This window comes from Lichenostomus cassidix, chromosome Z (genome assembly GCF_008360975.1).
Source record: "Lichenostomus cassidix isolate B80296 chromosome Z, HeHo_3.0, whole genome shotgun sequence".
NCBI classification, from domain to species: domain Eukaryota; kingdom Metazoa; phylum Chordata; class Aves; order Passeriformes; family Meliphagidae; genus Lichenostomus; species Lichenostomus cassidix.
Window position 1 is genome coordinate 37417725 of NC_139511.1, and position 26117 is coordinate 37443841.

The following is a 26117-nucleotide window of genomic DNA, read 5'->3' on the forward strand; positions in this document are numbered from 1 at the left end:
GGGAGGGAGGAGGGGAGGGAGGGGAGGGGAGGGGAGGGGAGGGGACTCACTTTACTATAGACTTTTACAATTTTTACAAAGTTTGCATGAAAGGATCAAAAGTACAGCTGCCATACGAGTTCCTGAAGAGGCTTGCTGGGCATCTGTGCAGCTGTGCTATTGTATCCTTGGAGAGGGTTGCATTGGCTGAGTCTCTTAAAATGTCTAGGTCTTTGCCTCTTGACTTGAAAACCATGTAACAGTTTTAAAACCCTCTAAAAATTGCAAAATGAGAGGAGAGAATAGCTCTGAAGCAGTCTGTTGTTTTGCCAGCCTCTGATTTTTGAAGCTGGTAATATTTTATCTGCTTTACACGCAGTAAGTTTCTCCCCAGAGGTTAGCAAAGTAGGTAACTGGAGAGCATTGCAGAAGATTGCTCTCTGGTGATGAAAAAATATTAGCGTTGGTGAGTCTGAACTGCAAATGAAAGCCTGGCCACATGAATGTATGGGTGGCACCAGGACAAGCAAGCTTCATTTGCAACTGCTTATGTCCAAACATAAGAGCACACGTATAGTGGAAGTTAAGTTTTCAAGCAAAAGGCATAGTTTAAAGTGGTAAAAGTAAGGAGTAGACTCAGTCATGCCTTAGTCATCAGCTTTTAACTTGAAAGTCAACCTTAGAGAAAAATGGTCTGAAGAAGAAGCTATCTCAGCTGGAAAAGGTTGAAAATGGAGCATGACATTTATAAAACAGCCTCTGGGAGAGCAGAAACTCTCCCTCAGACGTACCACAGGTTTCCACATTTGTCTGGAGCAAAGTGCAACATGAGGAGCACGCGTTTTACAGTTATAAGCATATTTAATACAATGTTTTTACAACAGCTGTTGCTTTCACAGAACTTTAACCCCACTGTGTAAATGCATCACAGGGAAAATACTCTGTTGTCTTGGAGACAGCCTTTGCTCGCAAGTCGTTTTCCAGCGAGCTGGTGTCAGCTTTCAGCTCCGGCTGCATTCCAGGCAGGCAGGCACATCGCGGCCTCTCTCTCCTCTGTCTTCATTATTGGCCCCGCTGAAGGACGGAGGGCTCAGGAATCCGGGGCAATTATCGGAGCTTCGTGCCCACCGTTTCCATCAGCACACCTGATGAGAAAACGAGAAAAAATAAGCCCAGAATAGGGAAGGGGTGGGGGGCAGAGAAAAGGGGGGGTGGGGGGTTGACAGAGTTTGTAAAATATACTCTAACGTCCAATTTTTTTCCCTTCCCTTTTAGTTATGTTGCATTTATTGCTTATCAGAGCTGGTACAGAGCCAGGTGTCTTTTTCCTGCTAAATTTAAGCCAGCTTGTTGTCTTAGTTGAAAAGTGTTATGTTACAGCTGACACTTGGAGGACCATTGGAGGTATCATGTGACAAATGCCTCTCCTTAAAGGACTCAGGAACCCTCTCCTGTCTTTGAGAAAGGTGATACTAGCTAGTGATTTGACCCCTCCAGCTCTCTAACATGCACCCACTGCTACAGGTAGCGCACAGCAAACACTGCCCTTTTACTTGTTTGCAGACACAGCCCATAAATATGTTCCAAAGCTCTGTCTTCAAAGTTGGACATACAAAAAAAACCAAAGTTTTCTTAAATCCCAGAATATGTGTTTTCATATCAGTTTTAGATACACTAATGTGCTTGGGGTGGCTGTGCTCCAAGCATGAAGAAAAATAGTAAAAATTGATGCTACCACTCACATATCACAACCTAGTAACAAAAAGATTTTTCAAAATTGTGTAGCTGGACCTAATCCTGCAAAACACTGAATGCCCTTAAATCCAGTGCATGTTGAAACGACTCAGGTCTCCCAACAAAACACTAAAGATCTTAGAGAACTAAGACCCAAAATCTATTAATCTCTCTGAAAACAGCAAGGTGCAGCTATACCTTTGGCTACCTTGTAGTAGTACCTTGCTTTCCTTCCTGTATAAACCCAGCTGCTGTTGGCAGGTCGCGTAAAGCTAATGCAAATCTAAAAAGTAGTTATTGTTTGTGCCTGGACACCTTCATTAATGCCCAAATCCAGAATGCACTCCTATCTAGAACAACATTTAATTGCAATCTTTAGTAGAGACATGCATTTCAGATCCCTTGGTTTAAATGACAATTCCAAGGCATATGTTTGACATTAGGAGTGTTCTTTCCTGAACCAGAGCCCAGAAGATTAGCTGAATGTTTTTTCTAAAGGTTTAAAAGTAAAAATTCCCTGTGTCAGAACACTTGCGTGAGCGAAGATCTGAGGGAACCTTTTGTAACTTTAACAATGCTTGACGGCAGTAAAAACAGTGAGGTCCAACATATTGTCCTCTCTGAAACAGTACAGCCCTCAACAGAAGTAAGAGTTTTGGCTGCTAAACAAAATTGGGATGGAATTCAGGATTGGGCCTGTGAATAAGCACAATGCAGACAAAGGAAAGTTTTAGAGCTATGTAGCATTAAAACTAGGTAGAGGTCATAGAAGAGCTGTATATTCCACAGCACTGCGGGAAACACTTTCCTAAATTAGGCTGGATTTTAAGTTTGTGTTGTCTTGAGCATTGTGCATCACGCTGATTCATACTTGCTGATGCTCCCAAAATGTAAGTTACAAAATGGGGTAAGAGGGAAGATGCCTTCAGCACAGGTCTAGCCTAACTGGCACAGCCTGCAGTGATATCTTCCTTGCATGGACAAAGGGTACCAGAGGCAGTTCAGTCAGCTCTACCCAGCCAATAAATGTGCTGCACTTACAGTGCTCCTTTTCTGATATTTGCCCAAGACTCATGATGAAGAGCCCTCCAGACGAAGAGCTACACGAGCCAGCAGTGCCTAAGTCTGCTCTGCTGGCAGCTGGAGGTCACAGCACTGCTGTGAGACAGCAAAGCCAGAAAACTGTCACATCCAATTCTGCCAGCAAGGGATTTCCCTGCTGGGCTGGGCAGCCAGAGCAGCAAGTACAACTACAAGTGCTACAAGTGCTGTAGTGCACAGCTTCACCATCCCCACAGGGTTGTCTGAACTAGGCTTTCTACTCATGCCTTTGCTCCTGCCCAAGAAAGAGTTTAAGCACCCTCGGTGGGGTGTACATTATTCCGGTCCATCTCTGATGATTTTGTCCCAGGGCACACCAGCAAATAAAGGAAGCCCCTAGATTTTCATCTTCCTTTTCTCTTGCTTCTGCTTATTCCACTGACACTAACAGGGGACAATGAAGAGCACTGATCATGATGCTTTTCCTGATGCAACCAGAGTCACAGTCTGAGCCCCAAAAAGTAAGGTGAGCAGAGGGTGTTTGCTAAGAAGTGTAGCAGGGCTTTTTAGCATAGAAATAAAGCTAGGAGCATGGAGACAAAGACACAAGGCAAACATACCCAGAGTGAAGCAAGGAGGATTAGGCCTCTTGGAAGATGTGTGCACATCTGTCTGCAATCTAAAATAACATGCCACATTCTACAAGTGTCACACACATACCCAAGATAGAGGGGTCCATTAGGAAATGAGCTGGCAAATGCTGTCAGGCTGAAGCATACTGAGGAGAGCCACTGATCTGAGTCACAGGAGAATTAGCACGTACTTGACATTTGTGTGTATAGCTTTACTGTAAGGGAGAAGATATTTCTGACTCCAGTATCACAGGCATGTTTAAACTGTGCCTCCTCTGACCTGGGAAGTACAGAAACTTTTTGAGACTGTGCTGCCAGCAGCAGTGCTTTTTGTTTCTGGACATTCAAAAGTGCACCTAAAAGTTATGCTCTAAATAGGCAGAAGGTTGCAAAGGCAGCTACAAAAATCAGTGTGACACTTCAGTTGCTTCCAGGGAATACTAAGCCAAGGTGAGCAATTAGAAATATATAGTACCTAATCACGTCCATTTTGTTTTTGTAAAAAGGCGATCCTTATCTGGGTTCAAATGAAAACATGCATGTGAAAGGTTTGCATCCAATCACAGACTACACAATTTGACATACTTCTAGTTGACATGAAGCAGCCCAGCTGGAACTCTGAGGCTCTGAATGTTCCCGAATATGCAGGGAGACAGGATTATTAATAAATGCATTAGCAATAAGCTTGGATCAGTTCAAGGTATTATATTTCAAAATAGACTTAGGGAGTTTTTTGTGGTTTAAAATTGACTGAAGTGAGATGGTTGTGATTTATGTAATGCTAGCTCTGACATATAACATTTTTTATAGATTGCACTCCTGCATTTGTATGTAGTTAGAAGGAAAGATGTCCCGTTCTTTTCAAGAAGGAAATCCTTCACTGTCAGAGTTATATTCTTGGAATTTCTTCTTGGCCTTTCAAGATGTTTAACTGGTATTTCATTTATCTGTGTTTGTGACCTCTGATATATCCAGTTTCTTATCCTCCATGTCTGCTGTCTTTGTCATTTTTAGTGTGGTTGCAGACTCCTAAAATTCTATGATAAAACATTCAAGGCTGTTTAATTTCTTGGAAAAAGAACATCTAACACCATATTGTCAGTCAACATTTTTTTTTGGTTCTTCCTGTCTGGAATCCAGAAATAAAAATGTGTTGACGGACCCGGAAATGGCAGCAATTCACCCATAGTTCGTTACATGAAATCACTGGTAAACAATATTGAGATTTTTTCCATCCCCTAGGAAGATATCAAACTAGTAAGATAAAAAATTTTGAACTCTAGTGTATGCTGAAGCAAAGCCATGGAAGGAGGTGTTCAGTTGTTATAGCCTTCTTTCCTGATGCTTCTCCTGACAGACCAGTTAAATAAACTTCTAATTTGTGCGTAAGACTCTTCCCATTTGACAGTGTGACATGTTATTAGGTATTGACAACAGATTATTTTGATGACCTTTTCTGGGGTGGTACCTTTCAGGTTAAAAAAAAGAAAAATTTTTTAATTTTCTGGCATGAGACCCATTAATGTTAGATAAGATAAAGTGTCACCAGATATACTCCAGCAAAAAGATTTATCTTGTGAAACCTATGAAATACTGAAAAAGAAATAAATTAATTTTCTGTGGAGGAATAACTTGCAGAAGTGAAGAGTCATCAGATCTTGTTTGATGCACCACTTCTTTGTTTTTTGGACTCAAGGATCTCAGAGGTCTTTTCCAACTTAAGTGATTCTGTGATCCTGTGATTTATTGGACCAGTTGCTGAAATTCTTGTGCCCTATCACCTGCTAATGGTGACAAATCCATCAGCAGCTGTCTGAGATATTTGGAAATAGGTGGAACTCAGAATGAAGTCATTCACATCTGCAGGTTTTTAAAGACACTCTCACTGATGTTTGTCAGTCTAACGAGTACAGATGTAAAGGGAGGAAGGGGGTTCTTTCTTGTGTGGGTGTTTTAAAAAGATTTTTGCTTGACCTAAGCAAAATTAAAAATGAGGTCAATATAATCAGAAACTAAATTCTTTTCATGAAGGGAAGTATTTTCTTATGTGTTTTCTTACTTTTTAGTGACATAAAATATCAAAATATCATGTATTACTATTTGTAATCATTTAAAGAACATCAAGTGAAATATTTGACACACAAACAGTCTCTCAGGAAAATTTAATGCAGATAGAATAGTTTCAAGAAATATGAACTTTTTTTTCCAGCAAAAAGACATTTAGATACAGTACATTCCCCTTTTCCAATTGAATTATTCACCAGGGGCCCAGTCAGTAACACAGACTCAAGCTGAGCACTTTCTAGAGCCAGTGGGAACCTTGCCAGAGCTGGGATTGCAAGGTTGATCCCTCAGGGAAGAGGAGTATTTTAACGACAGTGCTGTGCTGAAAGACTCTTGAAGGAAGGAAAAAAAAAAACCAAACCAACCATGGTAAACCCTCCAGGTACTTCTTGTAATTAGAAACAAATTCAGTATCATTTAACAAAACAAAGAAATAATTACCTTCATTGTTTCATTTGGAATGCTAAAAAAGCCCAAAACATCCTGGTTTTCTCCAAGCTCTCCAAGAGTGCTGAGGAATGTGCAATACCTACTTAGCTACTCTGGCTGGAACTACACCTAAACATTGGCTGTGTCATCTGCTGATCACAGAGGTGGAAAGAGAAGCTTCCATAGAAATAGTAATGCACAGTTCAGTCACATGCAGATTAGCCATAGGTACCCAACCATGCCAATTACTCTGCTCGTGTCTCCACCTCACCCTGTTCTGCATTTACAACACACTGTGTGGTTTGGAGGAGTTTGAAGCCTAGCACAGGCAGTGGTAGCTCTAGTGAAATTACTGCCCTCAACATCTGTTCCACAAATAACAAGTGTGTCTGGTTTCTCTTCTTGAATCACCTGATACTCTCTGACCTGAACTTCCCTACAGGTACAAAGTTGTTTAGGGAAACAATTTGCATCAGAGTACATGAAATTCATGTTAAATGGCATTTATTTTTATTTAACATATGCAACACATACTAAGCATATTCTGATGAATGTTTCTGGTTTTGTCAGTATCTGTCACTGGAGTTACACTATCATGGAACCAAAGCAGTGAGGAGGCCATCAGTCTCCTGAAATGATGTGCAGCCCATCAGTGCTCATTATTCTCATTAGTTCTCATCTCCCACAGAAGGAGATGATGCTCTAGTTCCATTAGGTAATATTAGATTTTTTGTTTTGTTAAGAGAGTGCTTTCAAGGAAGTTTCACAATCACTCCAGCTTAGTGGAGTTTCAGATCACTGACTGGTCTAAGGGCACACAAAATATATTCCCTTATGGTTAAACTAAACCAGAGGACATCACTTAGCATCATATTGACTGTACTTGCATTGCTAAATGGACATTCTACATATGACTGTATTTAAAGGTGCTATTTTTTTTCTAGGCAGATTCTCTATTTGTTTTCTTTTTCTAAATGACTTTGCAATATGACAGGTGTGCTCAGCTCCTACCATCTCAGACTTTTGCTGTGTGTGGTTTTACCTACTCTTTTGGCTCTGAATTCACTTACAGACTGTACTTAATAACAGATTAAAGACAGCAATTGGACAATAAAAGCAAGTGAACCCGCAACTGGATAAATAAAAAATGAAAACGCTATATAGAAAATTTCACCATCTCTTTGCTTCAGGCAATCAGTTCCCAACTATCATTGGACTGCTGACAGATTTTTCTGCTGTGTTTGCTGAGACAAAATGTGCCCAGCAGCCAATTAGCTCCTTTTCCCTCCAGGCAGCCAAAATATTGTTCTTTTAGCAAAGGTTTTGTAAGGATACAGCCCTTCCTTCCCTAGTAGCAGAAGGGATATGTATGTCCCTCCCAAAAGTACAGTGAATAGAGAGTATCTTTGTCCATCACCAATGACTTGAAAGTGTCAGATGTTCTCCTAAGCCAAAACTTGCTTTTTGTTGTCATGCAATTGTGTTAGAAAATGTTCTATGTAATCTATGACTTAAAGAATGGAGCCTTGACTTTTATAGTAGGACCTTTATTATTACAGTCCTATTATTAGCCACATGTGGCTGTATTGGAGAGATACTGTAGTGTATTCTGACTTTGTTAGGAGATCTAAACCCTGCCTTTGGTGCTGTGTGGTGATAAAAAGTATACAAAAACTTGAAATGCAAATACATTAATGTATATTGCTCAGAGGATTGACATCTTTTGCAGACACAGGTTGTCTTACGTGCTGCGGTCATCATTGCCTCAGTTTAAGAGGCACTTAATTTAAGATGCTTCAGAGGATGATGCACTGAGGTAAAAACTGGTGCTACTTTTACTCAGTAGTTTATGTCAAAGGTTAAATTTCAACAGCTTAGTCTTGTGGAGATTGATAGTTTAATAAGATTTTTACAAGTATTTTAGTACAGAACCACGCTTTCACTACAAACAAAACAAGCAGCCACTGAATATTTTCATCACCAAAACAAATAAGCAAACTAAATTTTACAAAAAGCAAAATTTTATTACCGTGAAGTGACTTGGAATGAAATGGCAAACACAGAGTGGTTAAGCCTGTAAGTTCATATATTTTCTTATTTTAAACTTAATGTTGTTTGAAATATAGTACTGTGTAGGCTTGATTTACACCTAGAGCTAGGAATGTGCTCACATGCTACTGTTCTTTATGTACAGCTTTTGGCCCTGGTAAAAAGCATCTGTTTCACATGGCGGAAAATTGGAATCAAATTTACTTGGTTTAAATTAGTTCATTATGTGCTAAGTAGTGGTTTGGAGCTGTGGGTGTCATTGAAATGTTTTTCTTGTCTATACAAAACTAGGAAATTACCTAAAGTAAAGGTGGAAAATATTAACCAGTGCCAACAGCACTTGAAAAGAATGGCTGGAGGTGTCAGGTCTTCACTACGTGAATCATGTCAGATTATTAGCTCCCTTTCCTGAAGTGCACCTGTGATGGAGGGGTTTTGACGAGAAATAGACTTGAAAAATATGTGAATGGTCAATTAGAATATGAGTTACGCTTCATGTAACCACAAGATTTATCAAACATTGTTAAGTCCACAGCAAATTGTAATGGAATCTCACGGATTTCTTGGAACACATGAAGAAATTTGAGTAAAAAGGACATTCCTGAAGGAAATACTTATTGTAATCAGCATTTCAGTAGTTCTGCTAAAAGTGTTTTGCTGTTATATGGGATATATGGTTTTTGATGAAAATTTACTTTCACAAAAATTGCACTTGGTTTAAACGGGAGTTCAGGATTTTTTTGATACTCTGCTTTTGTGCCATACTGTTTAGGAGGCATGGAGAAGTGGTGATGGTGGCTCTTCCCAGGAGCAGGGAGATCTGATTGTGAGTGATCTCATAAGCGTGAGCACCAAGTCTCTGATCTCTGACTGCTGATAGGTCATACATCAGGACATTGCCAGCCACTGAAAACTCACCCTAAGAAAGTGGGCCAGCTATCTGAGTGATGTGCTGAAAAACATGTTGTCTCACTGCTGAAGAAAAAAAAAAAGACAAATCCAAGTTTGAAGATTGAGGCATCTATTTTTCCTTTTTAATTTTTACCTTAAAACATTTCAGTCTGAGGCAATAAATGCTATCCACAGGAAAACATGGCTATTGAGCATCAACCCTTTGTCCAGCCCACTGTTCCCCTTCAAAAGAGACTGCAAAGCACTTGCTTGCTTTTGGGCAACCATGATGCAGAGCAAAAGCTGGTACTGATTTCTGCTTCCTCTCAAAGCTGTTATTTCATCATACACAAGCACTTGACGTAAGCCACTATTTATTTATGTCCTCAGACACATCAGCCATGACTCTCAGCAGCTTTCTTTTCCCTCTCTGAACACCCTCTCTGCTAATTCTCTGCAGCCAAAGCCCTCAGGTCTCTGGATGCAGCTTTGCTCCTTCCCATACTTTAGTTCAGTAAGCCCTCCTGGCTTTCCAAAAAAATCCAAAAATATTTTGAGCATCAACAGGAAGGATCCTGCTCAATGGCAGAGGACATTGTTTTGCCACCTAATAAAACCTTGTAGTGCTACATGCAGAGCCTGTCTTTGAAGCCTGAGAGGGATGTTATGTAGTTTGAAACACACACAAGTGGGAAAGCAAAATGCTTAGGCTGGGAGAGAAGTAGTCTAAGCAGAAGGGTCTAGGAGCACTGTGACTCTGGCATAGAAAGGAGAGAGCTGGGGTATGAAATGACACATTTACAAAATGATAAAGGTGGTGAATAACTTTGATATGAGGATCCTGTCTAGTAAATCTCACATTGCTTGAGCTAGAGGACACTCCATGAAATTCATGGATCACCTTAAGTCAAAAGAAAAGGTATTAATTTAGAGTGCAAGCAATGAACTTCTGGAACTTACTGCCAGAGGAAGTTGAGAAGGCAAATACTATCAGCAAGGCCTCAGAGTAGGAGAAATTTGTGTGCAATACCTATAATTTATATGTGGACACTAAGACAAGGCAGGAATATAGACTATCTCACCCCTCAGTGATGTTGGGAAAGAAGACAAGGAATGGCTCCAAAGTGTTGAGCTCACATGCTCTCCTCCAAAACAGCACCTTCCCTTACTGATGAACATCTTGAAACATGTCCTGAAGCTGTAGCCAGGCTACCAGCCTTTAGCAGAGTCCTTGAAATGGTTCATCTGTAACACAGGCTTCAACACAGAAATCAATACCAGAGGCTAGACCTTTCTACGCCATGGGTGTAAGTTACTCCTTTTCCTGGAATTATTTCCCTTTTCAAAATTGTGACAAGTATTCTTGTTAAGCAGTGTCTCTGAAAGAGAACTGTTGTTCTGCTCCTCTGGAGACATGGCTTTGGTCATATCCCAGAGGTACCACTGGTGTTAATACAGTGTCATCATTGTCATTGTACCTCTACCTATCTCCTGATAGTAAAACACATTGAATTCAGCTAATTTATTTTTTAATCTGAGTCTTTAAATATTTAACTTTTTTTCCTGGTGTTAGAAAGAGGCATTGTAACCTTTCAGCCTCTTACTGCAATAGGAAAAAAAAAAAGCTTACTAATGGTTCCCATGCCCAGATGCCAGGCAATCTTTAATCCTTACATATCATGGACAGAGTATTCACAAAAGAATATACAAGTAAGATATAAATTCTGCTTTTTTCTAAGATGTGTGCATCTTTTGGCATACGTTGATTTGAAATTTGAGTAGTATCATTAGTAGGACTGTGATATGGAAAGAAAAAAGGTTTGGTGGTGTTGAAAATTTGCTGTTCACACAGCTTTGACTATGCCCAGTTGTGACTGACATTTTTATGTTGGCAATAAGGTGTTTATAACTGGAAAACAGTCTTTGACTGTAGAGAACTGATTAGTAATTTTCCTCTTATGCTGGATCCCTGACTCTTGAACTGACTGACATACATGTGACACCAGCTTTCAAATCACTTGTCTCCATATGCATTTTAGATCTCCTATCTTACAATCCTGGTGTTTTAACATCCCTCAGCTCCATTTATCCCTTTTTTTTACCTAACAGATTGGATTATTGCAGCACAGTCTGCAATAACTGGTATGGTTTATGTTTAGCACTATGCCTTCCTCCCTCCCTCATGCTTATGGCATTGCCTCTGCTCTTAAACAGCAAACAGAAAAACCTAGACTGGGCGTGTGTTCCCACCTCAAAGTGAAACTTCTACAGATGCTACTGTCTGGAGCAACATGCCTTCCTGTGTGCATTAGGATACCCTTGAAATTGCAGTCAGTAGGGCTGTGGGCTTATTGAGGGCATGCATGTGTCAGTATAACCACACGGGCGTATCCTGTAACTTTTTACTTAACAGCAAGCCTATCAGTAATAGGGGAAGTGTTCAATCAAGGACGCTTGCATGAAGAACGCTCTTACATACCCACTACACAGCTTGCACTACAGGAGACTGTTGTCCGAAATGCTCCAGAAACTCTCCTCTGCAATAGACACTGGCTGTATGCCAGTGCTGGAGGAGACTCTGAGGTTCATAGATCTGCTCTGGGTGCATATGTGAGCTCATCTACATCTAGTCCTAGCCCCCATCCACAGACCATCCATGCAGCTCACCTGCTCTCTAGGTGGAAACCAGGGATCTACAAATACTCCAGAGAGAGACAGAGGATGCTGAACTACTATATAGTTGCTAGTGTTAAACACAGGGCTAAGGGTTTGGAGAGCTGGAGTTCTATGAGACACATATGAGACACATATGCATGTGTGCATAGGAGAAGGGACACACACATGTACAGGCCCTTCATAAAATTATTCATGTCTTAGAGTTTTTGGTTTGTGAAAAAAGATGGCAAATTCTTGGTGTTATATTTCTAGCAGATATGGTTTGTGAAATCCATTTTTCACAATGACAGACAGCATCTGAGCTTCTCTGTATGACAACTGTACAGAGGAGTAGACCTTCAGGTATTTGCGAGGCAACTGAGCAAGGATTATTCTTCATTGACTCTGTGTGATGGGTGCCTGTCTTTGATCCTACTTTTATTGACTTTTTGGGATCCTGGAAACTTTGTCCACAGCAAATCAAAGACCTTGCCACGGATTTTAAATAAATGTATAAACCCTCAGTTTTACCATAGTTTCTCCTTGATGCCTTTCAGCATAAGCAGTAAATTAAATCCCAACTATATAAAAATCTCATTTTGTTGCCAGGTAACTTATTCTGTTTTCACTGGACTAACATGGAAACTTTGGAAGATATTTAACTAGGTTTGAAATCAGACCCTAGTAACTGATGAATGACCCTTATACTATGCCAGCCTTGATTTCCCAGCATCAGGTGTTTGGACAACTGTAGATAAAGTGCAGCTAAAGGAATATTATTTTAAGACACAATAAGGTCAACATAATTTAAACAGAGTAGCTTTTCCCCTCAGAGTTGACACTTTCTTGGAAGAAGTGAAATGACATAGAGGTGATGTCCACGATGAAGGGGAATTCAGTCTTTTCTGACTCAAAGCACTATGTATAAAACTCTTATCCAGAAGCAGCTGATGTTTCAGCACTGAAGGCAGATCCAGCTTCTTTAACGAGACAGAATGACAATATGGATTTGAGAGATTTGCGTTTGTTTTGCTTGCAACAGAAACCTATTACACAACCTAGAGAAATTTTCCTTTGTTTTATCTCAGAGTAACACTTCACTGCCTTGCCAGGGACATTGCAAAGCTGAGTGCCTAGTAGGAATGATAATGCTTGAGAGAGGTGGTGCAGCTCCTGTCCTCTGGTCACTGCAGGGGTGGCCAAGCCTGGACAGCCACATGGCTGTGGATGGGCTGCTGGATTGCCAGGATGGAAGAGAGCATTCATAGGCCCAGTGAAGGAGGAGCAGCTGCCAGGTTTGGTCAGCTAACTCATTTTGGTTCAGTCAATGGGAGACATGTAACCCTGTCGACCATTGCTGACATGTTGATATGAGCCTCATCACTTAGAGCTCTGAATATATCCTCAGCTTGGCTATTCTGATGGTAGTAATGCAAAAATATGTATAAGTAAATCAAACAAATGTAATTTGTGCTTTTTTTTTTTAATTTTGCTCACATGTTGTGTCTGTGTGAATCACTGGATCCTGCCCACTTCCCTGGGAGTTGTGTATTGAACGGTGGAAGCTGCATTAGGCTGAGAAAACGGGCTCAGGGCAGATGTAAGGATCTCCATTCAAATTATAACTGTGCACCAAAACACCTTGGGGACATAATGATATCAAAAATAAGAGCATGAGCAGCATAAGAACTGCAGGAGCTAAGGTAAGTAGCTACCTCCCAACACCTTTTCTCACAGCAGTGGGGATAAGAAGCAGTTTGTAAGAGTACAAAAATTTACTGAAGAATCTTTTTCATTCCCAAAACACTAAACTGGGAAGCAGTGCCATAGAACAGAGCAATGCTGAAGAGACACATTTCTTGAGAATTAAAATTTTTAAAAAGTATATCATATTAATCCAAACAAGAGAGCAAGAAGATTTTTGAAGATTTATGCAATGAGTGCAATTTCCTCTTTTAAAGTAAGAGGCTGTATTTTGATTTGATGGTGTACCTTGCAACAAGTATGAAAATAGCTTTATTTCCTGTTTTGTAAGCAAACACAGAAAACAAAAGATGATCTCTGGGGGCTGAACTGTGTTATTCTGAGTGTGAAGATTTGTCAAAGAACATGCAATAAGCACTCTTCAGCTTCCTGGCTTTCTTCCTTGCTAGCAGCTGGTCAGGCACAGGTGCTGGCAAAAACCCCACCAACCACTGAAATGCACTGGGAAGGGCTTTGTTATTTTACCACCACATTCAGAGTCCCTGATTTGCTCTGGTTTGAAGTGCTCCTTGTGAATACAGTGAAAATAAAAAAGTTCCAGAAGGAACCTGAATAAACAAAGAACTTATTTGCAAATACAATAGCTAAGAAAACAATTGTGCAATATCTGTGCGCAAAAGACACTGTCTGGGATTAAATTTGATTGTAGTTTCACTTTCTAGCTGTGCTATCCCTCAACAAAGGGACAGAGTTGTAGCGTCTCTGTCCTCTGGTACGTACCAGAGGAGCACAAAGAGAGTTGAAGAAGATTATTTTTTAGAGGGTATGGTAGAGTGCCTGGATACTCAGGGAAACCACAGGACAAACAGTCGAGCAGTCATTGCTTCTGGGGGACATCCAACAACCTTACCACAGAATTTTCCTGGAAACTGGAGCTCTAGTGGGCACTTGATTCTCACAGCAACACCAGGAGACCAAGAGAACAGCCACAAGGCCTCTGAGGCTGTGCTGGGAAATGTCGCCAGCAGGAGACAGAAAATCACATTTAGAGGTAATGTGCCACTCCAATCTCAGTAAAGAGCATCAGGCTATATTCACAAATAATCTATATCAGACAGTGCCTGGACTGTCTGATATAGGTTATATTTTTGGGGCTGGACTACAGCCATAGGCTAGGGGGAAGCAGAGATTTCACTGCAGATTCAAATATTAGGGAGTTTGTTTTCCATTACTTTTGTCTTTGCAACCTAAGTGACATTTGTTGTGCCAGGAACCTAATAATTTGGAAACTCAGTTCTCATCAGTTTGAAGTCCAAAAGGCCATAGTTTTTTTAGGGTAGGGAGAGTCATGCAAATATTGAAGGAAGAAAGCATATTGCAAAGTAAACAGTTAAAATTAGAGAAAACTGAAAACAGCATGGGTTCTGGTATCCCTGAGAAATCTGCTCATGTCCCATTTCAAGTTTGCACACTGTACTTCTTCAGTGCTGATACAAGTCTTGGTGGACATAGTAGGTGGCACAAAGAATAAATATCCTTTTGAAAAAGACCCATTTTTTCTTCAGCTACATCTGTATTTCCAGATGGCATTAGCTGAGTACAAATATGAAACAAGCTATTTAAATTAGCTAGCTCTTGCAGCAAAAATATCTTTTCTTGAAGACAGATATTGTGTAACGCATTGCATGGAAAGCACAGAAGTTGACACAGAAGTCTGCAGTGATGAAATTTTCATCTATTTACTGATCAAAACTTGTAGCATTATGTTTTAGATGGTACCCACAATGGTTTTTTCTAATAGCTCCTGATTTTGCCAATGTTTGGCAGTTTTGTCTGTACTCTTACCTGTTTGTAGGTTCCTTTAAGGCTTTTCACAGTTGTCTGTGCCTTACATAATTTTTTTTTTTTCATTTATTGCAGTAAAGCGTGAAACAAGTAGTGGTTTCTGGAGTTACATTTTTTCAAATGCATTCCAGCTTCTCCTGACTTATCAGATTCAAGCAAGGAATGAGAGATTCGTGCAAAGTGAGGGCAGGGAGATGAGAATAACATAGCCTTAAGTTTCCTAAGGCTATGTTGTTCCAGGTCTGTGTAGTGAGACAGACAATATGAAATGGAACATGAAGATCCACCTGGAGGTTTGAGTGACAAATGACATAGATATATTTCCCAAGGTGTACAGTGTTCTCTGAGCCTTTCCAGAGAACAAGAGCCTTATATTACTTGGCTGCCTATCTGCTATTTTCTGGGTGGCAGTGGATAAGATCTTGCTGATGCCTGTGAGAATTATTGAATTCAACCTTAGGCAGAAGATTGCAATGATATAGGTAATCTGGTCCCTAAAGTAAGCTTGGTGGCCTCAGCTAATTCCATTTATGGGCTGCTTTTCTTCTTGTGGAAATCCTAGGAGAAACTTGCATTCACCAGCAGCTTGATCTACAAGAGGTGCTAAGTTTTTCCAGCTACAGTTAATTTCATGTAAAGTTGTGGGTGCTTGCACCTCTGAAACTCAAGCCTTACATGTGATGCATGAAGAATCAGCCACATTCAGTTTCTCATTATCCAGGGGCATGAAAGAGATTGAAGGAGGGGAGAAAAAACAACAACCCCGAACTTCATAAACATTCATTAAAGTCCATTGTGAGTATCCAGGCAGCATGATAGCATAACGATATGTCAGTTGTCACTTTGTAGCATGCAAGTTTTATTCCCAAATTACCCCAGTAACCAAAATAAGAAAGGCAAAATGCACAAAGAATATGGCCATCTGGAATACATAATGTGGAAAGATCTGCAATGCATTACATGGTCTGGAAAGTGGCTGGTCGAATTCCAGAGAGCTAAGATAGACTTCAAAGTCTGGCTGCACATCAGTGAAACTGCTGATCAGCTCAGGTATTTAAAGTGGGTGTAGATGAATGAATTTATTACATTTTTTATCTGTTGCATTCATATGGGAAAACATGTCTGTGGACAGGTTCTCCACTGATTTCATGCTTGATTCTTTTATTTTAACTGTATACTATATTTTCATAATTTTTCATCATACTGCAGTTTCACAAAAAAAAAAATTTCTCATCATTTGTAATGCCATTGTGCAAGAGAGAAAAAACAAAAAGCCCAAACAATTGTAAAGAATAAGATGCGACTCAAATACCTTAAAAAAAGGATAGACAATTTAAATTTTTAAGTACTGAAAGACAAACAAAGCTGGGTTCCACCTTTGCTCTGTTTTTAACTAAACACAAAAACATCCACCATTTGGGATTCTTCATATTTTAATTGCAAGCAGTTTCCTCCTAAATTAATTTATATGTCTGACTCTTATTAACCCAGACTGCCAGCTTCTCTACATTTGTTGGAGAAAGAGAAAGAAAGATGAAGCCATACCCTTCATTATTTTCATGTGCTTATCCTAGAACCACATATATCAGACCTGGGATTTGATGTGTTCAAGGTATGTTTTACCAAGCTTAGGAATCTCCAAATTTTGATGATCTCTAATGGCACAGCTGGATTATTCTACTCTTCTTTTTCTTCTATTGAATGTTGGTTTTGTCAAAATAGCTCATATAAGACATCCTTCACTAGGGTCTCCAATGATAAAACTACTCTAAGCATAATCTTACTATTTTACCTACTATTTAGACACTGAATTTAACTAGGAGTCATAAATAGATAATTTGTACCACAAAATACAAAAATTCTGTTCATGACAGTTTTTCCATAAATTGCTTTGTTCATATTAACTCTTGTACTGAGTATTCTGCACTATGCAATTCAGTTTCCTGTTTTTACAGGGCAAGTGTCAAGTAAACTGCTTGGAAAGCTGGTTTTAATTGACTTTTAATTGCAGTGTAATACATGTGTAGGACTGGTTGCAATGGAGTAAGAGACCTGTCCAAGGCAAATGCATTTGCAACTGGGTTTTTAAGGTTTTGCCTTCCCCAAGCCTGCAACAAAATCCCAGTTTATTTCATGCAGTTTATCATCCTTCAGCTAGGCTAGCACCCCCCTAGAAAAATGCAACAAAATTCCTTCAAATACTCTCAATAGCTAGATCAGCACATACAGCACAGCAGAAATTGCACTCCCTCTTAAAACTGTCTCCTCCCTTTCAGGAAGATAAGAATTATTGTCTCAAAATTGTGATGACCTTGGAAGATAAATTATGTTCTCCACAATGTTTTTCCAACCCATTAATGAAGTCACTGAGGGAGGTGGATAATCTCTATAAAATGGACATGGTTAAGGACTGATAATTGCAGTTAGAGTGGACTTCAAGCAACTGTGACTATAGATCACTTGATTATTTCAATGACCATCTCCCTTCCAGGGTGCTTCCTCCAAAGTTCTCTGAAGCCTTTTCAGCAGTGCATTCTTCACCAAGCCTCAAAAGCTGAGGTTTGAGGTGATTTACCTCATTCTTGCCAACATCTTTGAAATATCCATAAGGGCAATCCCTATGGACATTTGACTCATCAGCTTCCTGTTTCTACTGAAACCCAGATGTAAGAAGTAATCTACTATGGCTGAAGAAGAAAAAAAAAAAGAAGAAAAAAGTTGGCTGAGTATTTTAAAACCTTCACACACCACGGAAGTTTGGGTGTCATTTTCCTCATGTTTCATTCATACCTTTAAAAGAACAGGAAAGGAAAACATGTATTTAATCAAAATCCCAGCCATGCTTCCTGAACCTATGTGTTTTGCAGATGTGAAGACTTAGAAGACAGATTGATTTTTAATCAATGTTAAATAAAGAAGAGCATCTGCTCCATGTAGTAAAAATGTACCCTATAGTCCCAGTCATCTGGCACAGCTGCTGCTGACATCACTGGCTCAGTGACAGGGAAAGTGTGGTAGTAGCAAAATGCACACCAAATGTGGGCTAAGGGATACCTGTGATAGAAAAGCTCAGCATTCAGGAGTTCATTTACCACACCCAGGCACAAGACACTGGATGAAGGGAGTAATTCCTCACAAAATCCATTTAAAAAATTCTTCTTTATTGTAGAAACAGATCCAAAAAAGTCAACTGCTCGGATAGCTAACATTTCCAAAATGACTGCAGGGAGGGTCAAAACTTTGTTGTTTGATTGCAGTCTCATTGTCCTTTAAGAAAAGGAGTGCAAAACAAGAAATTGCTTGGACAATTGGCTAGAACATTTTATTCCCCAACACACCTTCCTACTTGCAAATGAAGAAATTCCTGTTTGAGAAGAAGGAACTGGAGCTCTATTTGCCTTCAAGAAAGGCTAGTATCTATGAGTACACTGTCATAATCTGTTTCAATTGTTTTCAGCTTGAGAAAATGAATTTAAAAAATGGTATTTTAAGAACTATGACTAGAAAACAAACATATTTGATGTAAACAATGTATCAGCAACTTGAATGCTAACTTTTCATTAAGTCATCCAGAAAAAATATGCAAAGCATTATGTTTACAAAAATATAGGTTCACTTTGAGAATGAACTATCCACATAAAAGAAATGCTCCCTAGATAAATAGTTTCCAAGAAAAATAGTTCAACCAGCTGTAAAAAGGTGTGAAAAGCATGCTAAACTACGAACAATGACATGAACTTGTGTGCAGTAAGGTTCTAAAGAGTCTGAAGTATACTGGATGTAGCTACTTTGGGAAGCTGTTTGGAACTCATGTCAAAAGATATGGCTTTTTAGATGAAAGTCAAGAATTGCTCCAGTTAATCATAATTTAGACTTTAGGGCCACTCCAGGCCTACTTTATAAATTGGACTACTGAGGGCTGTTTAGCAGAAGCATAAACTAAAACCATACCCCATCCTCAAAGAAGTTCTAGCAGGTAAGAAAGAAAAGTGCTGCAGGTCTGAAGAAACCACCCTGCCCTGCCCCCCCCCCCAAAAAAAAATAAAAATCAGGGCCTTGTTTCAGAGTCTCTAGGACACAGTAGCCTTTGTCTTCTGAGCATTTTCTGGCAGGCCAAGGCTTTATTTTGGCAGGTGTTCACTCAATTTGAGGGCAAAGCCTTGACTTTCCTATCAGCTACCTGCTGCATATTAAGAGCATACGCAGCCTTGTCTAAGCTTGTTAAGACGTGTAAATCCAAACTTTCTAGAGTAACTTTTGGAGTTACTTTCAAGGATGCTAGATAAAGGTCTTTTAGAGATCTTAAAGAAATCCAAATTACCATCACCTCCATTTAAAAGAAAGGAGGGGGGAAATCCTCTTCTTGCTAACAGAACAAAAAACTGCTGTTAGCAGCCAGGAAGAAACAAACTGACCCTGCTTTTTCCTGGGGGGCAGAGTATTCCTACTCCCCTTTCCCAGGAGCTGCAGCTTCTAGTTCTTTCCTAACACAACTGTGGATTTCGAATCTGACCCCTGTATTATGAAAATTAGGAAGGTAGGGGAGTGTGTAATAGAAAAATGTCCATATATAAGAAATATAGTAAGGCTAGCACTAGAAGGAGAAAGGGAGAGCTTGAGAAAAGTACTAAGTAACTCACCTGAGGTGTTTCTCGGGTTATAAGGTCTTGCATGTCTTAAAATTGTCATATTTGGCAGCCAGTCAAGACCAAGTTTGCCAGTCACTGGAAGTTTACTGAAAGTCGTCTGAAAGCAAGACACTTATCTGTTGAGCTCAGTTTTACATGCATTCCTTTCTCTTTCATCCTCCTATCCTGCTTCATGTTTTTCCTATTCTCGTTTAAACGTTCCAGTTTTCAGAATGTCCTAATAATCTTTTGAAGCATTTAATTTCCTCTTTGCCAGTCTAAGCCAAAACACAGACTATATTCCATCTGACTGATGTTTGACCATGAGGATTTTTTGTATCTCGGCTTGCACACACACACATACATACATACACAATGCAGGCACACACACACAGTACTTCACAAACACACCAGTCTGTTACAAATCTGAAAGCAATCTTCAGCCCAAATTCCTTAGGAACTCATTCAGGGACTTTTTCAAGGGCAACAGAAGAATATCCCTCGTGTTCACAATTATTTAATGGAGAATTCACAATTATTTAATGGAGAAACTAGATTGCTTTCAGAGCTCCATCCAGAAGAAGATTGTGTGTCCCACTAGAAAACGAAGCTTTCTTTGAGAAACACTGGTGATGAAAAGCTGTACTTACTTTGCCATGCAAAATATGCAATTTAATGTGTACTTCCCTTAGGAGGTGACATGGAAAAAAAGACCTAAAGTCTTCTGATCTAATGCCCAAAATATATTGCATTTATTTGCTTTATATATTTTAATCAAAAAGGTCTTTTGAAAATGTGCACATTTAGACATAAAAGAAGCCAAATAATTTAAAATAATTACATTGTAAATGTCAGTTTTTCATAAATGAAGCAATGAAACATATAGAGCAGAAGCAGGGAGACATTGCCAAGCAGGTACCCACTTTGTAAAGCTGCACTCCAGCAGCAAACATTTTACAAAAAGTAAATCATAACATCATTGAAGGGATATTATCTTTTGTGGCTGCAGTCCATTTCTTGTCTCCTTTGGCTGGTTTTGAGGAAGGTCTTAGAGCTCTTAGCATGGTCTCCTGTCAGTCTTGCAACAACCAATCCCCTACTGCCCGTTTCAAGCAAGAGCTATCCAGTCTGCCTTGGTGCCCGAAGCCATTCAGGAGAGAAAGTGTGATGAAGGGAAGAAAGAGTGTAGAATAATTAAACTCTCACAAGGTTTTCCAGGACCTACCCTTTCTCCACAATGTTTTCCTTTGTAGTCTCTTGGATAAACTAGAAACAATTTCCAGAGCCATAGGGAGCTCATTTGTTCAGAACAAAACTGTCATAGTCTGTCTATATACAGGTAGTTTATGTAAAAAAAAAATCATCTGATTGTCTGATAGAAACCTGCGTGTTCTCTAGCAGATTGCTTCTTTCTATTTAGAGTATAGCAGTGACAAGTTTTGTTTTCTGATTGTGTCTGATTTCCAGACAGCTCTCCTGCAGCACAGTCAGTACATGACATGAGGCATTTTAAGCCAAGCACTATGTTACTCTTTTCCCCAAAAAAACCAGCCAGTAAGACACCCGTGATGGGTTTTCTTCATAGAGAGGGAAGGTCACTACAGTATAAGAGGGATATACAAAAGGAGTACTCGTTCCACACTCAGTCCCTGATGAGCTTTCCCTTCTTCTTTCCTCATGGAGCCCCAGCTTGTTTACAGACAAAGAAATTCACAGGGAAAGTTATGTGTTCAACTGAGTGTAACACACCTGTACTCTCTCAGGAGCACATTTTCACTGTGCTGCCTTCTAGTCCAAAAATTATTTGGCAGAAAGCTTATTAACTATTTTTTGGTTTGTGGCTTTTATCTAGCTTTATAAATGATATAGGGAATAGTGAGGCCCAGACTCCAGCCTAAATGATGGGGATCAGTGAACACAAATACATCTCTTTCTTCCTATCTGGTTGAGAATACTCACTTTTGTCCCCAGAAGTTCTCTATGATGTTAAATGATCCCAAGAGTGGACTTGGTGCCCAAGCACAACATCAGGTGCCTTCTGATCACCAGGTCAAAATGTGAGAGTTATAGACAGCTTTACAGGACTTGCATAGAATATTTCTAAGATGTATAATTTTTCTTTAGAAGAACTGTGTGTAATTAATAATTTCAAGATACATATATTTTGATCTTATACTTTTCTGAAAATTACAATGTAGTGGAAAAAGTAAAAATTAGTGCCACTTTAGCTGTGGCATTACAAGCTACATGAATGAACAGGAGAAAATTGAGCTCTTTAAGTGTATTTTGTACAGACAGAAACAGAACAACTAGTGGTTTAGAGATATAACATCCTATATAAAATAGCAGAAATCTTTTTTTGTCTTTGAAATTCTGTTCACTCTGTGTATGCAACTAAATTTATCAGCAAGAGACAGAGTATAAGGAAAAAGAGACTGATATAAATCAGAAAAAAACTCTGTAGGAGAAAACTTCTCTCACCTGTATAATACCACACAAATAAAGTGTGCATTTGAAAAGATATTACTAGCCCCACGCTATTCATCAGAGAGAAGGTCTTTTTAAAACAGCTGACCTACAAAGAATAATGCCATGATCAAATATTTTCTTAACAAAACCTTAATTCAGCAAAGACTTCTCAAGCATATATTCCCTAACAAATCCTACTACACAGTTCTAACACTTAATTTAATGTTTTCATAATTATAAGTAGATTGCACAGGTGAAACAGATTTCTAATTTATCCATTTACTCCACCCCATTTGGGCTCAAAAAGGTTCTTTATGAAATAGACACAGGTGCTGCAGAGAGATTTGCTCTTCTTATTGTGCATACTTGATATGTAGTAGTTACTGTATAAAACATTTACTTTCTGAAATGAGAGGGTGTTGTGGTTAAGCACTTCCTTTTGCTTTGTTCGGGGTTTTTTTTTGTTTGGGTTTTTTTGTTTGTTTGTTTTGTGAAACTGAGGGTCTTGCTGGAGATTTTTTTGCTATAATATTGGCTCCTTCTGTGATGGTTAAGGGGTTGATATGCTGGCATAAGGTACTGATCAATGCACAAGGGTGAGACTGAACCTGAGCTCTTGCTTGGGTTGTGCTGGATGAAACAGACTCATACCATGCTTCAGCTATGATCCCTCTATTCCTTCAAAGAGCTATACAGTAGTTGAGCTTATCATGAACTTGGGAAAAAATCTAGATTTTATTGGTGTATGAAACCTAGGAAACAGCAGGTCCTTGATTCAGTGCTCTGCATATAAGTGTGCAGCTCTGCTCTCTAGGGACAATAGGCTGCAATGTTTTAAAGAATAGAAATAATTCTGTCCCTCTTTCTTACTGTAGTTAGCAGGCTGTCTCTAAACTAAGAAGAGCAGTTCTTCAGACAAAACACTGAACAACAAAAGAATGAAGTACAAATGCTGTTCAGTAGCTTCTCACATAAAAAAATAAATAAATGCTCTTTATATCCCTGTATCTCTGTCAGTTATGATATTAGTCTTTCTCTGGTTTAGATCCTGGCTACAGGAATTTTAGAAATGTAATAAAACCATAGTTTTGCAGTGAAATCACTCATGGCTGGAACTTAATTTTGAAAAATGATGGATTTACCTACTGAATGGAAAAACCCAAAAATATTTGCTTTGTTGATTTTCAAATGTGTAAAATACTTTATTGTGGCTTCAGTTTCTGTTCCCATGTATTTTTGTAAAAATCAGTCCATGTAAAATTAATCAAGTATGACACAAAATGCATTAGCTTCTGTGTGCTTGGGATTATGTATTTAAAAATATATGTGCACATTTCCAACTGAGCTTCAGAATATATTGCTGTTCTTTCACTGATGTGAATTAAGCCTATCAAGTTACAAAAATCAACTTTTTACTATCTTTTTTTCTTTTTGTTTTTTGCAGAGGAATATATCCAAATAAGTATAGGCAAAAAACATATTGGCAAATTCTCTCATTGCTTACCCTATTGTGGACATCCAGTTATCACCAGATTTCCTAAGTGACTGCAGGGACTACCCCAAGTGTAGATACCTGCATGTGTCTTTGGAAAAGCAGTGTCACACAGCTTGATAAGTTCATGTTTATAGCTTTCAAGTGTTCAGCTACAAAGAAAATTAATACTTTAAAGACAGTTTGTGGGTTGCTTAAGGAATTTTTGTGTGCAAACATTGCCCAATGAAGAGAGCAAAAAGAAATGTGCTTTCCAACTAAATGTACCCAATAAACCCTAAATGACGCAAAACACATCTGGCTTCAGGTTTTGCAATGCACTCCATAAATGAATTTTGATTAGTCACAGGTTTGCAAATCTACAAAGCAAAGTTGTGACCAGTGTCTCTGTATGTGGAAAGCTACTCATGGTATTCGGCTGGAGACCTTACTACATTTATATTTCACCAGCTTTGTGAACTTTTTCGTGGTTGTATCTGAACTGCACTTTGACTTTTGGCTTGCTCAACATAAAGCACAAAGCAAAAATCAAAGGTAGAGGTTCTATATATGTAGAAGCAGGGGAAAATTATCATGTCAACAAATAATGGCTCCACAGCCAATTTGCATAGGACTACTTTTTTGTTTTTATTTACCCTTTAATAAATGAGAAATTTGTATTTTGAAACTCAAGCCCAAACACTGGAATCAGAGTTTAAAGCACAAGGTTTTAAAAACCATGTCATGCATTCAAAAGCTACTCAGATCTCTATCTGTAAGTACCATTTTCATTTCATTGTCATAAGGAAACAGTCTCAGTCTGGTGCTTCGCAATTTCTCCAAGATTGTCAGAAGAGATTTTGGTTCGTACCTGGAAGTAAAGAGGCAATCTCAGTAGAGAGGGGTAGAAAATATTGTGTGGCCAGAGGCCAGCCATGAGAAAAGAGAAAGCAAGAAGAGGAAGATGCTTGGAAGTAGTTCTTGCTGTCAGAAAGTGAATATCCAGTTACCCTCTTTGTGAAGCTCAGTAAACACAGTAAATATCATCAGAGCCAGAACTTCAACATGGCTTTTCTTTTGCTAGAAGAAAGAGAAGGAAATTTGCCCATAATGAATTGTGCACTTGAGTGCAATGGAAATAAATAAGTAGAGGAACTTGCTGGCATAAAGAGTCTCCCAAAAGAGACAAAAAGCTATAGGAAGTAGGGAAAAGACAGAAGCAAAACCACCCTTGGTTTCATCCTTTACCTCATCTACTCTGGTTCATCACTCTGCATGATCTGGAAGAAATGATAAATGTAACCCATTCTATGATGTTTCAAACATGTCCCAGATGTCACTCTTCAGTATCAGACTAGGGAAGTGTGTGTTCATAGGGAAATGCAATAGCTGCAATTTGTGGTCTGACAAAGTCACTATAATAACTGATTAGTGAGTTAGCGGGTTTCCAGCATTCTGCTTCTACTAACCACTTTTCTCTCATCAATTGAGATGTCTCATTTTATGACTTCAAAGATGCTCAGTACAATGCTAGAAGGCAAATGGACTAGAAACAGTCAATAGACCTGGATTTTAATTTAAACAATACAAGTACAAATACAACTACTATTCAAGCCAGCTAGAAACTTACCTTTCAAATCATGAAAACCACCAATACACTATGCTGTTTTCTCCAGTGTTTGGGCACAACATTAGAAAGTTCTTGATTTATAGAAAGGTCAAATCCTCTCACAATTGGAAAACATCTGTTCAAGAAGTTTGGTCAAACCAAACAGGCAGTTCTGCAGTATCTCACTGCACTAGCCAATAAAATAATAATAATTAAAAAAAAACAAAAAACAAAAAAACAAAAACCCAAATAACCAACAGCAAGGAGCAGCAGATGTTGAGCTCATATCTTTGGCTTTTCCAAATCTGCAGAAACAATCAGATGAAAAGACCCAGTCATAACATGTTTGAAATTGATTGAGGAGGCTGCAATTATTTTGCAAGGCCTTGTTTTATACCCAAGGCCATAAACTCCTCTCCACCTGAAATACACTGTGCCACAGGTTTTAAGTGGCAAAGAAGAGAGGCTGGATGGGAAGACAAAGACAGGGCTCAGATCTGAAAGGCTCCGATCTGAAACAGTGGAAGAGACAGGGTGAAAGACAAAACTGGAGAGGAAAAAGAAGGGACAGGACTCTTCATGTGGGATGGCACTGAGGTATGGATATCCAAGTGAGTATAAGCATGACAGCTACATGATGACTGATTTTTGTTAAAACAAAATTTTGTTAAAATAAGAAACCAGGTTTTTTTTAATACTGGCCAGTATAAAAGAGATGGGAGACACACCTGTGGCTTTGTGGCGTTGATCCTGTGCTGTGCCAGCAAGCCTGGGCAGCCCTGCCACAGATAGATAGGTTCACAAGGCAAGGGACTCGAAGCTTAGAAGTCTCAGCAGAGCTGCTCGTTCTGGCAATGGACTTTGAGGACCCTTCCTGAGAAGTTTCTTAGACAACCTGACTTACTGACTGGGGGGAG

General features: G+C 39.2%; 1 long non-coding RNA gene across 1 annotated transcript; it reads right to left on the reverse strand.

Moving 5' to 3' along the window:
- Positions 1 to 820: 820 nt before the first annotated feature.
- LOC146424721 (uncharacterized) lies at positions 821 to 1353 on the reverse strand. Its single transcript, XR_014847105.1, has 2 exons — positions 1228 to 1353; positions 821 to 1124 (listed from the first exon to the last, which is right to left on the reverse strand). It is a non-coding gene; the product is annotated as an uncharacterized LOC146424721 (long non-coding RNA).
- Positions 1354 to 26117: the final 24764 nt, after the last annotated feature.